General features: G+C 50.2%; 1 long non-coding RNA gene across 2 annotated transcripts; it reads right to left on the reverse strand.

Annotated features, from left to right (window-relative positions):
• Positions 1 to 2238: 2238 nt before the first annotated feature.
• Positions 2239 to 9637, reverse strand: LOC141732403 (uncharacterized). Of its 2 annotated transcripts, none has more exons than XR_012584087.1 (3): positions 8437 to 9637; positions 7397 to 7518; positions 2239 to 2918 (listed from the first exon to the last, which is right to left on the reverse strand). It is a non-coding gene; the product is annotated as an uncharacterized LOC141732403 (long non-coding RNA). The 2 variants fall into 2 exon arrangements; XR_012584086.1 differs by lacking the exon at positions 2239 to 2918 and adding an exon at positions 5880 to 6401.
• Between the last annotated feature and the right edge of the window lie 324 nt (positions 9638 to 9961).

The following is a 9961-nucleotide window of genomic DNA, read 5'->3' on the forward strand; positions in this document are numbered from 1 at the left end:
TTTTAACATCTCAATGTTAAAATCTAACCTTTTCCCACTGAAGTCTGTAGTTGAACGTTACAGCTCTGGGGCTCCAGTTCCCACCTGCTTTTCTTAGAGAACTGGCCGCAGACAGGCACAGAAGGGTTTTTCTTAATTATGCACAAACAAAAGTACAAAGTGATGCAGCCTGATAGAACATATAACACAGTGCTGCAGAGAATGCTAATTTCTTGTCCCGAGGTTAATACACTTCCTGAAAATGCCGTTTTTGGCATCAGGGGAAAACATCTTCATTTTATGAAACGTATTCATTCATCTCTGCTGGTGAAAACGTGCTCGTATTTTTTTAAATGTGGAAAACAATTCCTCAGCTTCTCAGGCACACCTCAGTTGCTCGACACCCCAGTTACCTGATGCCTTTGCCTGGGACTGGCAGCCAGCTCATGAGAGATGAGGGACACCAGAGCCCCCAGCAGCTGCACAGGGAGGCTGGGCAGAGGGTCTCAGGGCATCAGCACTGGCAAGAGGCACCTGGGTCCCTGCAGCTGAGGACATTTGTGTCCTGTTAAATGCATCGCATCTGAAAATCTGAAAATCACTTTCCCTTCCAAATGGAGACAGCACACCAAATGGCCCCTCTAAGTCTGCAACATTAAAACACAACTAAACCAAACAAGGAGGATGAGAACCGCATGAAGGGCTGAGTCACCATCCCTGAATGTGTTTAAGACTCGTTTAGATGTGGTGTTAAGGGAGTAAGGGAGAACTTCGTAGAGTGGAGCCGATGCTCGGACTCAATGATCCCAAGGGTCTTTTCCAACCTAAATGATTCTATGATTCTATGGCCCAGGTGCTGTGTAGCTAGGGATTGTTTACTTATCCCACGCTTTGCCGCCAGGGAGAGCGATGAGAACTCCAGGGCTCCTTCCAGGTGCTGCGTCCGCACGTCCTTCGGCATCCACAATTCCCCCTTCTTCATTTACTACAAAAACAGTGGCCAAGGTTTTATCTGTAAGACGCTGCGCACACCGTAGCACACAGGGAATACAAAGCATAATGCACAAGAATATGCTTATACAAAAAAGCAAGAATTTTAGAGCTGATTGCAACCATCCAGTTAAGCCCCAACTGTTAAAAAGGTTATCCAGCCATCCCCAACTTCCCCCCATTCGTAATTTCTGCACATTTTGCTCTAACTGTTGTATACTTTTATGGATTGATTCAGAGTGGTCTGATAAATTCATACAGCACATGCCATCAAAATCTTCACATCCATGGCCATGCGCTAATAACAGAAAATTGACGGCTGCTCTATTTTACAGAGTTGCATGGCGTACTGAATCTACATCTAATAAAAGGCCAGGAAGAGCTACTGAAGTAGCCTTACTTTGTTCCACAAGCCAACAACCTAGCTTTTTTTAAGAGCGTTAGCGCTTTTGCAGAAGCCACACCGAGAGCAGAGAAAGAAGAAATGGCAACCACAGGTGGCTGCCAAAAGTGTACCCGGTAATCAAGAGGGGTGACCTTTTGGAAATGTGTTGCGTTTCGAGAGCATTTGGCAAAGTTAAAACACTTACGAGCATCCATCTGAATTTAGCCTAGAATACCAACCTCCTGTGGCTCTAAAGGCAGGGGAGAGAATAATTTATTTGCCCAGTAGAATCTACTGAGGCAATCTGTAGGTTAAGACTTTGTGATAACCAAGGGTCAAGGTCGTCCTTTTTGACAGGGACATGTATGTGGCTTGGATCCATTCCAGAAAGCTGCTGACAGCACAAACGACCCTGGGAAAACAATCGTGGTAACATTTCAGTCATCATAGTTACTGTTTTGGAAAAGGTACGTGGCAAAACTACCCACTCTAATGCAGTCGGGCTCTTTGCGAGTGCATCATCCCACTGTCCTATCAGGGCGTAAGGTTGAAATTCTTGTAGGAAGGTGTTCAACGTGTCTTGCAGCAGTAGTAGACTATATCTTACCTGCAACGTGCTGTAACGCCTTCTGAGCTGTTGGGGTTAATGAACATAGAACTTATGGGAGGGGGGGCGGGGACAGAGACAGCGCTCCAGGGCGTCCCCTGTATCTTCAAAGTGCGCTCATTTCTCTCTCCCTCTCTCCGGCCCGAGACAGACCCCTTATATCCTGCACCGGATTGAGTGGAGAATTACAGGCTAGAGTCGCTGCACGTGTGGCCAGCGCATGCAGCGAGTCCCACCAGACTCGTGATCCGGCTTTGCTAACGGCGGCTTTCTGATACGTGACCACATTGTTGTAATCCCTTCTTGTTATCTTCTTCTGTGAAGGTCAGGTTCTCATGGATACACACGCAGTTTTTACAGCAACATATTCTACAACTCGTACCAGGGTACGATGCAAAGCGGCATCTACAACTGATCGTATAATGCTTATTAAACACGGCAAACAGCGTACTAAACATAACAGACAAATTCCTTCCACACAGGCAAACGAGTATAATTTGCTTCAACCAACCCCACCCCCAAGTCCATCCAAAAAAGATTGCACCCAGTGGTCTCCACAAGTTGCTGGTTGGGTCGGTGCCGTTCTTGCAACTGGGCATGGATGGATTTGGAGTGGTCACTTAGATTCATACAACACAGTCCTTTAAAATCTTGACAACCGTGTCTGTGAGCTGAAAGCAAAAAGTCAATAGCAGCTCTGTTTTGCAGCGTCGCATGTCGACTACTATCTACATCAGCAATAACTCAGAAATAGCTGTACCAGTAGCATTGCTAAACTTATCCTTGGCAGCAAGAGAGTCCTTGTTCTCAAGAGCACATGCGGACTCCCTGTTCTTCCTGGTACAGTTTTCTCACTGTGCTTTGATCTTCCACAACTGCGTCCATGCCTGCTCGTTGGGACTCCGTAGACCGAACCAGGATAGCAGACTCATTCAATCCTTTTGGCTTTGCTGTTGCCTGTAAGAGCGCACACACCGGGCTGGAACCCACCGAGGTCCCGTTCCTGTGCAGACACAAGCATAGCCTCTCCCCCACGTTATCAACTGCTATGGACCCTCCATAATTCCTCATTCTAAATTATGTACTAGCACTTGAGCTTTACCCTCGCTATTGTGTTTGTCCACTCGCAAAGATGAATAATGTCGGCTAATGGTTGACTCCGCACTGTCAGATAAATTAAAAAAAATTGAGTACATACAATGCCTTAGCCAAGCCTTCCTGTGGTGAGAGAGACTCAACTTCCCCTTTTTGGCGCAACAACATGCCTTTTAATGAACTATGCGATCATTCTACAATGCCTCGGCCGGTAGGGGAGTGCGGAATGCCTGTAAGGTGCTTGACCCCCCAAATCTTGAAAGAATTTTTGAAGGCGGAGGGAGATGTAAGCTGGGCCATTAGCCGTCTTAACCGTAGGGGTGACACCTAGAGCAAAAGCTAGAGTAAAACGTTTGATAACAACGTGAGCTTTTTCACCAGTAGGACAAGTGGCATGTATGGCTCCGGAGAAGGTATCTATAGAAACATGGATGTATTTAAGGCGTCCAAATTCGGAAAAGTGAGTTACATCAGTTTGCCACAGCTCAAGAGCAGTAAGGCCTCGCGGGTTAACGCCAAAGGGTGATGAACTTGTATATAACCGCTGGCAATCTGGACAGGCAGCAATGACATTTCTTGCCTGCCAGGGCATCAAGGAAAAGGTTTTTTGCAACGCTTTTGCATTCTGATGGAAAAATGCATGAGAGATTCGGGCTTGCTCTATTACCTGGGGCACTACTTGAGCTGTGAGAGTTAATGCATCAGCTCGTCCATTGCCTTCCACTAGGGGCCCTGGAAGGGCGGTGTGAGCTCTGATGTGCATGATCAAATAAGGATGCTGTCTATTGTTCAGCAAATGCAAAAGCGTTGACAGTAGAGTAAAAAGTAAGGGGTTGGAGACTTCCCTTAAACAAGCATTTTCTATGCGGGGTACAAGTCCCGCAACAGAGGCAGAATCAGTTATTATAGTGACAGGAGCGTCCCATTTCTGGAACACTCGTACAGCAGCGGCGAGCTCTACGATTTGTGGGGACCCACTAGTTCGGCGTACATCAGAATCCCACAATTTACTCTGCGGGTCTTGCCTTCCTACGACTGAGCGGCCGGTTCGTCCAGAACCATCAGTAAAGACAGTCAAAGCTTGTAAAGGCACATGACTCACTTTCGGGGCTACATACAAAATAAAATCTTTTTGTAAGAGCCTATGGCTAGGGCTATGAACATCTGTTTGTCCCGGGTGGTCAATAGTCGCTGTTTGAAACATCACTGAGGTTTGCAGAAGCCATTGCAGCACTTGCGTGGCTATTGGTAAGATAATATGGGAAAACTCCTGCCCAGCTAATAGCATAAGCCGTTGTCTTCCTTTTGTGATCAACATAGCAAAGCATTCTGGGCGAGTTACCACTGTCTTATACAGCTGCTGAGAAAGGAAGACCCATTCAATAATGATCAAAGGGTCAGAACGAGTCTCATCCCACTGATATGTTAAGGCATACGGTTGCACAGCGGGATTTAATATCACCATGTGGAAAGGTAGGCTCGGACACACGCGATCCGCTTGACGTGAGGCTAATGCTTTAGAAACCTTTGCCAAGGCCGACTGCGCTTCTGCGGTTAGACTCCTAGGTGACAAAAGATCTGAGGTCCCTGTTAACAAAGAAAATAATGGACTTAACTCGTGACTTGGTACCCCCAATAGTGGACGAACCCAATTAATGGCCCCTAAGAGCTTCTGTACATCATTAAGGGTTTTAATATCTGCTTGAATTTTCACTTGTTGCGGGATAATTTTTTGTTCTGTGCTCCTCCATCCCAAGTACTGCCACGGCTCCTTCTGGTGTACTTTTTCAGGCGCAATTTGTAACCCGGCAAGTTTTACTTGACGCTATGTAAACTGCAGAGCTGCTTGCACAGTCTCTCGTGACTCTGCTGACACAAGGATATCGTCCATATAACGGTATCTTATAGCATCAGCAAACCTTTGCCGAACAGGAGATAGGGCCTTTGCTGCAAACCACTGGCACGTTGTGGGGATATTTTTCATCCCCTGTGGGAGAACTGTCCAATGACAGCGTTCACAAGGTTCACTTACCTTGATAGATGGCACAGAAAATGCAAATTTGGGGGCATCCTCAGGATGCAACGGGACTGTGAAAAAACAATCTTCCAAATCAATGATAGTGAGGCACCAATTTCGGGGGACCATAGTGGGTGAAGGCATGCCAGGTTGTAGAGTACCCATATCTTCCATTGCAGCATTAATTTTTCTTAGATCATGTAAAAGTCGCCATTTGCCCCTTTTTTTCTGGATTACAAACACAGGCGAATTCCACGGACTGGTCGTTGGGACTATATGGTCTTCTCGGAGCTGTTCTTCAACTGGCTGATGAAGGCGGTGCAACTTTTCGCGTGACAAGGGCCACTGTTCCACCCAAACGGGGTTATTAGATTTCCAGGTTAACTTTAAGGTGGCTTGCGCCACAGTGGCCCCTAAGACAAATTTGACCCAATCTGTATTCCCCAGTGGCTCATACAGTCGCCGCCCCATAAAGTAATTGGCGTATTAACACAAAAGGACGGAATGGAGAAGTGCAGGGTCCTGCACCTGGGAAGGAAGAATGCCAAACACCAGTATATGTTAGGGGCGGACATGCTGGGAAGCAGCTCTGAGGAGAAGGACCTGGGGGTCCTGGTAGACAGCAAATTATCCATGAGCCAGCAGTGTGCCCTTGTCGCCAAGAAGGCCAATGGCATCCTGGGCTGCATAGGGAAGACTGTGGCCAGTAGGTCGAGGGAGGTCATTCTCCCCCTCTACTCTGCACTGCTGAGGCCACAACTGGAGTACTGTGTCCAGTTTTGGGCTCCCCAGTTCAAGAGGGACAGGGCACTACTGGAGCGAGTCCAGTGTAGGGCAACCAAGATGATTATGGGACTGGAGCACCTCCCTTATGAGGAAAGGCTGAAAGAGCTGGGACTCTTTAGCCTGGAGAAGAGAAGGTTGAGGGGGGACCTGATTAACGTTTACAAGTACCTAAAGGGTGGGTTTAAGGAGGACGGAGCCAGGCTCTTTTCAATGGTTCCCAGCGACAGGACAAGGGGCAAGGGCACAAGCTAGAACATCGGAAGTTCCGTTCAAATACACGGAAAAACTTCTTTACAGTGAGGGTGACAGAGCACTGGAACAGGCTGCCCAGGGAGGTTGTGGAGTCCCCTTCTCTGGAGATTTTCAAGACCCGCCTGGATGCAGCCCTGAGGGATGTGCTGTAGGCAATCCTGCTCTAGCAGGGGAGTTGGACTAGATGATCTCTAGAGGTCCCTTCCAACTCTGAAGATTCTGTGATTCCGTGATTCCGTGAATGAGGCAGCATGATTCTCGGGCCCCTGGGTCTGAATTAGGTGTTTGCTCTGTAAAGGCAAAGCATTCCCGCCAATGCCCATTAATGCCTCCCCCACTTGTACTAACGAACAGTTCACAGGCCATCTGTCTTCAGAGATGACTCTGACATCCGCTCCGGTGTCCAGAATACCGCTCACGCAAACAGGACCTTTTCCTCGCATCGTCAATGTGCACTGCATCAATGGTCGGCCAGCACTGACGGATTGCGTCCCTAGTATCTGTGGGCTCCCGGCTGAGACAAAGACTCCGCTCCCCCTTTGTGTTTGAACAACTTTCGGGGCACAGGCATCAAAATACACCAACTGGGCTACCCTGGAGCCGCAAGGTAGTGTGCAGGGGGGTGCTGGGGTCCATTTAGTCTCGCAGGATATAACACAGAGTAATTCACCAAGGCATGCAATACCATATACACATATAGGAAAAACCCAAAAACATCTCTCTATGGTACTGCTTTGAATCTGGTGTCCTATTTCTCTTTCTCTGCTGTTTTCTTGTAGCGCGCATGGCATACGTTTGTGGTAACGTGGCACATTTCCTGTCTAATTGTTCCTGTTTGGTTTTTCTTTTCTCTTTTCCTTTCTCTTTTCTTTTTCTTTTTATATTTTTCCTTTCCTTTTTCCTTTCCTTTTTCCTCTTTTCTTTTTCTTTTTCATCTTTTTTCTTTTTTTCCTTTTCTTTTTTCTTTATTTCTTTTTATTCTGTTTTTCTCTTTTTTTTTTTTTTTCTTCATCACTTACAACTGACATAACAGTCTGCCTTTGAACTAGGGCTCACCCTTAAGTTCCTCATTTTCCTACAGAGCATCCTAGAGATTTTGGCTCAACTCCTTTTCCCGATCGACCATGAGCTTATAGGCAAACAACAAACAACCAGCGATACGCCCTGAACGGGCGAGCCGTTCCCACGAGCGTAAGCGTGTCAGCTGATGAAAACTCCCCCAGTATTTCAGGACTTCCATCGGTTCTACGGCCCCTCCTGGTCTATCTACCTGGGGCGCACTCACCTTACGTCTACACATTGTGTATATACAAACTTCTTCACTTGATGGAGTGTCAGCCCCAGTCGCGTACGAGAACAGGACCACACCGGGCAGAACACCTGCTCCAGGGGAGTCACCTAACGACACTGCACACAACAAAAACCAAACAGTAGCACAGATGATGATCAGCAGGTAGAAGCTGGCGCCCACACACACTCACACAGCAGACATACAAAAACAACACTTCTATCTCAGGGAGACGGCTGGGGAGGGGAGGGGGCCAGGCGGGCGGTGGCAGGAGCGAAACGGCTCCGGCTCCGTCCTTCTCTGCTGACATTCTGACAATACACCGCACTACCCCGATTCCGGCTGCGCACGTATAAGCGGTTGATAAGGGGGAACAGATGCGGTACCTGGCGCAAATGGAGAAGGGCTAAGAACGGAGGAGCGCGATAACGACTTTTGTCGCTGTTGCTGTAAAATGTCCTCCGCAATTGGAGCAGATGCAGGAATAGCTTTAATTGGGGTTAAAGGTGGATAGAAATCAGGTTCAGTCTCTGGATTTATTGGACCAGGATCAAAGGGGTCCCCAGGATCATCCTCAGGGCTATTACAGAATAGGGTAGACTGAACTTGAGTGCCTCCTTTCCCTTCGCCTTGTTCTGATCTCGGCAAGACCGGGCGACAATCGTCCGCTTGAAAATTAGGAGTTGCGGCGGTTGCCCGAAACGGAGCGGCATCGTTATTGCTTGCAGCTTATCTGATATCCTCCCGTTTCCGTAACATCTCTAGAATTTGACGCCAAGGGGTTAATAATTCAGCAGCAACCTTGTCCGCCTTAGTGGCTCTGGCCCAAAGTTTAACCCCTCCGGCATCCCACGTTTTTATACTAAAAATAGTGATTGCATTGACACCATCGCAATTAACAGACACCCATTTCAGTATCTTTTTTAAGGTCTGGAGGCTCGTATATACATGATGTTTCCGCAAGAGTCCCTCCATTAGTCCTAGTACTGACTTTTCTTCCCAAGATATGTTACTCCCCATAGCTCCCCACAGCTCACCTCTCTTGAAGAGATGCCTGAAGCCGGCTCCTGCTTCCTTTCAGCAGCACTTAAGTTCTGTGGGGCTTGACACCCGTCAAACCTCGTTAATCGCTCCGTCTCACACGGGGCACCATTGGTGGCAATTAGGCACGGACTCCGTTTGGTGCACAAACGAAAACGCTTTATTTTAGGCAGCAGCCTCTTTAAATACCCTCTGCTACAGAGCTAGCAATTTCCCACTGCTACCTCCTTATCATGAGATTACACAGCACATACCACACATATCACAGCCCATACATGCTGTAAACCAAGACAAGCTATTCATCTTTAGCAACCCGGCTGGCCTTCAGCGCTCTCTCCTTTTCTCCTTCGTCTCGTGGCCCAGGTGCTGTGTAGCTAGGGCTTGTTTACTTATCCCAGGGTTTGCCGCCAGGGAGAGCGAGGAGAACTCCAGGGCTCCTTCCGGGTGCTGCGTCCGTCCGCAGCTCCTTCGGCATCCACAGAACGGGGCTGGCTGCAGTGCTGCGCCTGCAAGTGAGCGCCTCCCACGCACAGGAACACCAGGAGCGACACAACACACTCCCTTTTACGTGGCACGGTGATTTATGATCAAAGCGCAACAAATTGCTGCTCCTGAGCACTGCAGCACAGTTTGCACGTGCAAACCTAGAGGTGCCCAGGCAGTTCATCGTGCTGGCCCCGTTCTTCTTCCAGATGCACCAGGAAGGGACGCCTCAGCCCTAACAAGAGGCAGCAGCCACCAGCTGTGCATTAACTGTGGGCAACATTCAGAGAGCCACCCCCACTCTTGTAGAAGCCGACACACGCACCGCGGGCATCTTACGGACGCGCATTTAGCCCAGAGTGCTTCCAGGGTGTTCGGGGACAGCAGTTCAGTGTTCAGCTACAGCAGAGCAGAGCGGGAAGAAAAGCAGAGCCAAGTACCAGCTGCTCATTCCCACGAAGGCCACCGCCGCCTCCCCCCGCCGCTCTCAGCGCGCACGGAGCGGCCACGGAGCACCCGGCCCCGACCGCCGCCAGCCACGCAGGGACGGAGCTCCGCTCCTCGCCCGCCCGCTCTGCGCCGGCCTCCCCGCCCCGAGGCGAAGGAGCCCGGGCAGGCAGGAGGGCGACGCGACAGCCGGTGGCACGGCGGCAGCGGCTCTCCCGCACCCCAGGGCGCCCCGCCCCGCCCCGCAGCCGGCCCGGCCCCTCCGGCACTCACCTTCTCCCACCAGCCACGGCCTACGGGCCCCTCACGCCGCGGCCCCCCCGCGCGCTCGGCTTCCTCCTACGGCGGCGCGCGAGGGACAAGCGCGGGAGCGGCGGCGGCGCGCGCCTGCGCGGGAGGGTGCGGGCCGCGCGCCGCCCTGAGGCGAGTCCTGCCGCCGGGGCGCGGAGGGAGAGAGCGGGGTGAGGGGCGGCCCTGGCGGGCTGTGCGGGAAGAAACCCAGAGCCAGGGGGCTCCGCAGCGGCTCCGTGCCCCCGCGGCCCCGATCCGGGGTGCCCGCAGCCGCCGCCATCCGTTTGTTTGTCGATATTT

The sequence above is a fragment of the Larus michahellis genome, chromosome 17 (assembly GCF_964199755.1).
Source record: "Larus michahellis chromosome 17, bLarMic1.1, whole genome shotgun sequence".
In the NCBI taxonomy this organism is placed as follows: domain Eukaryota; kingdom Metazoa; phylum Chordata; class Aves; order Charadriiformes; family Laridae; genus Larus; species Larus michahellis.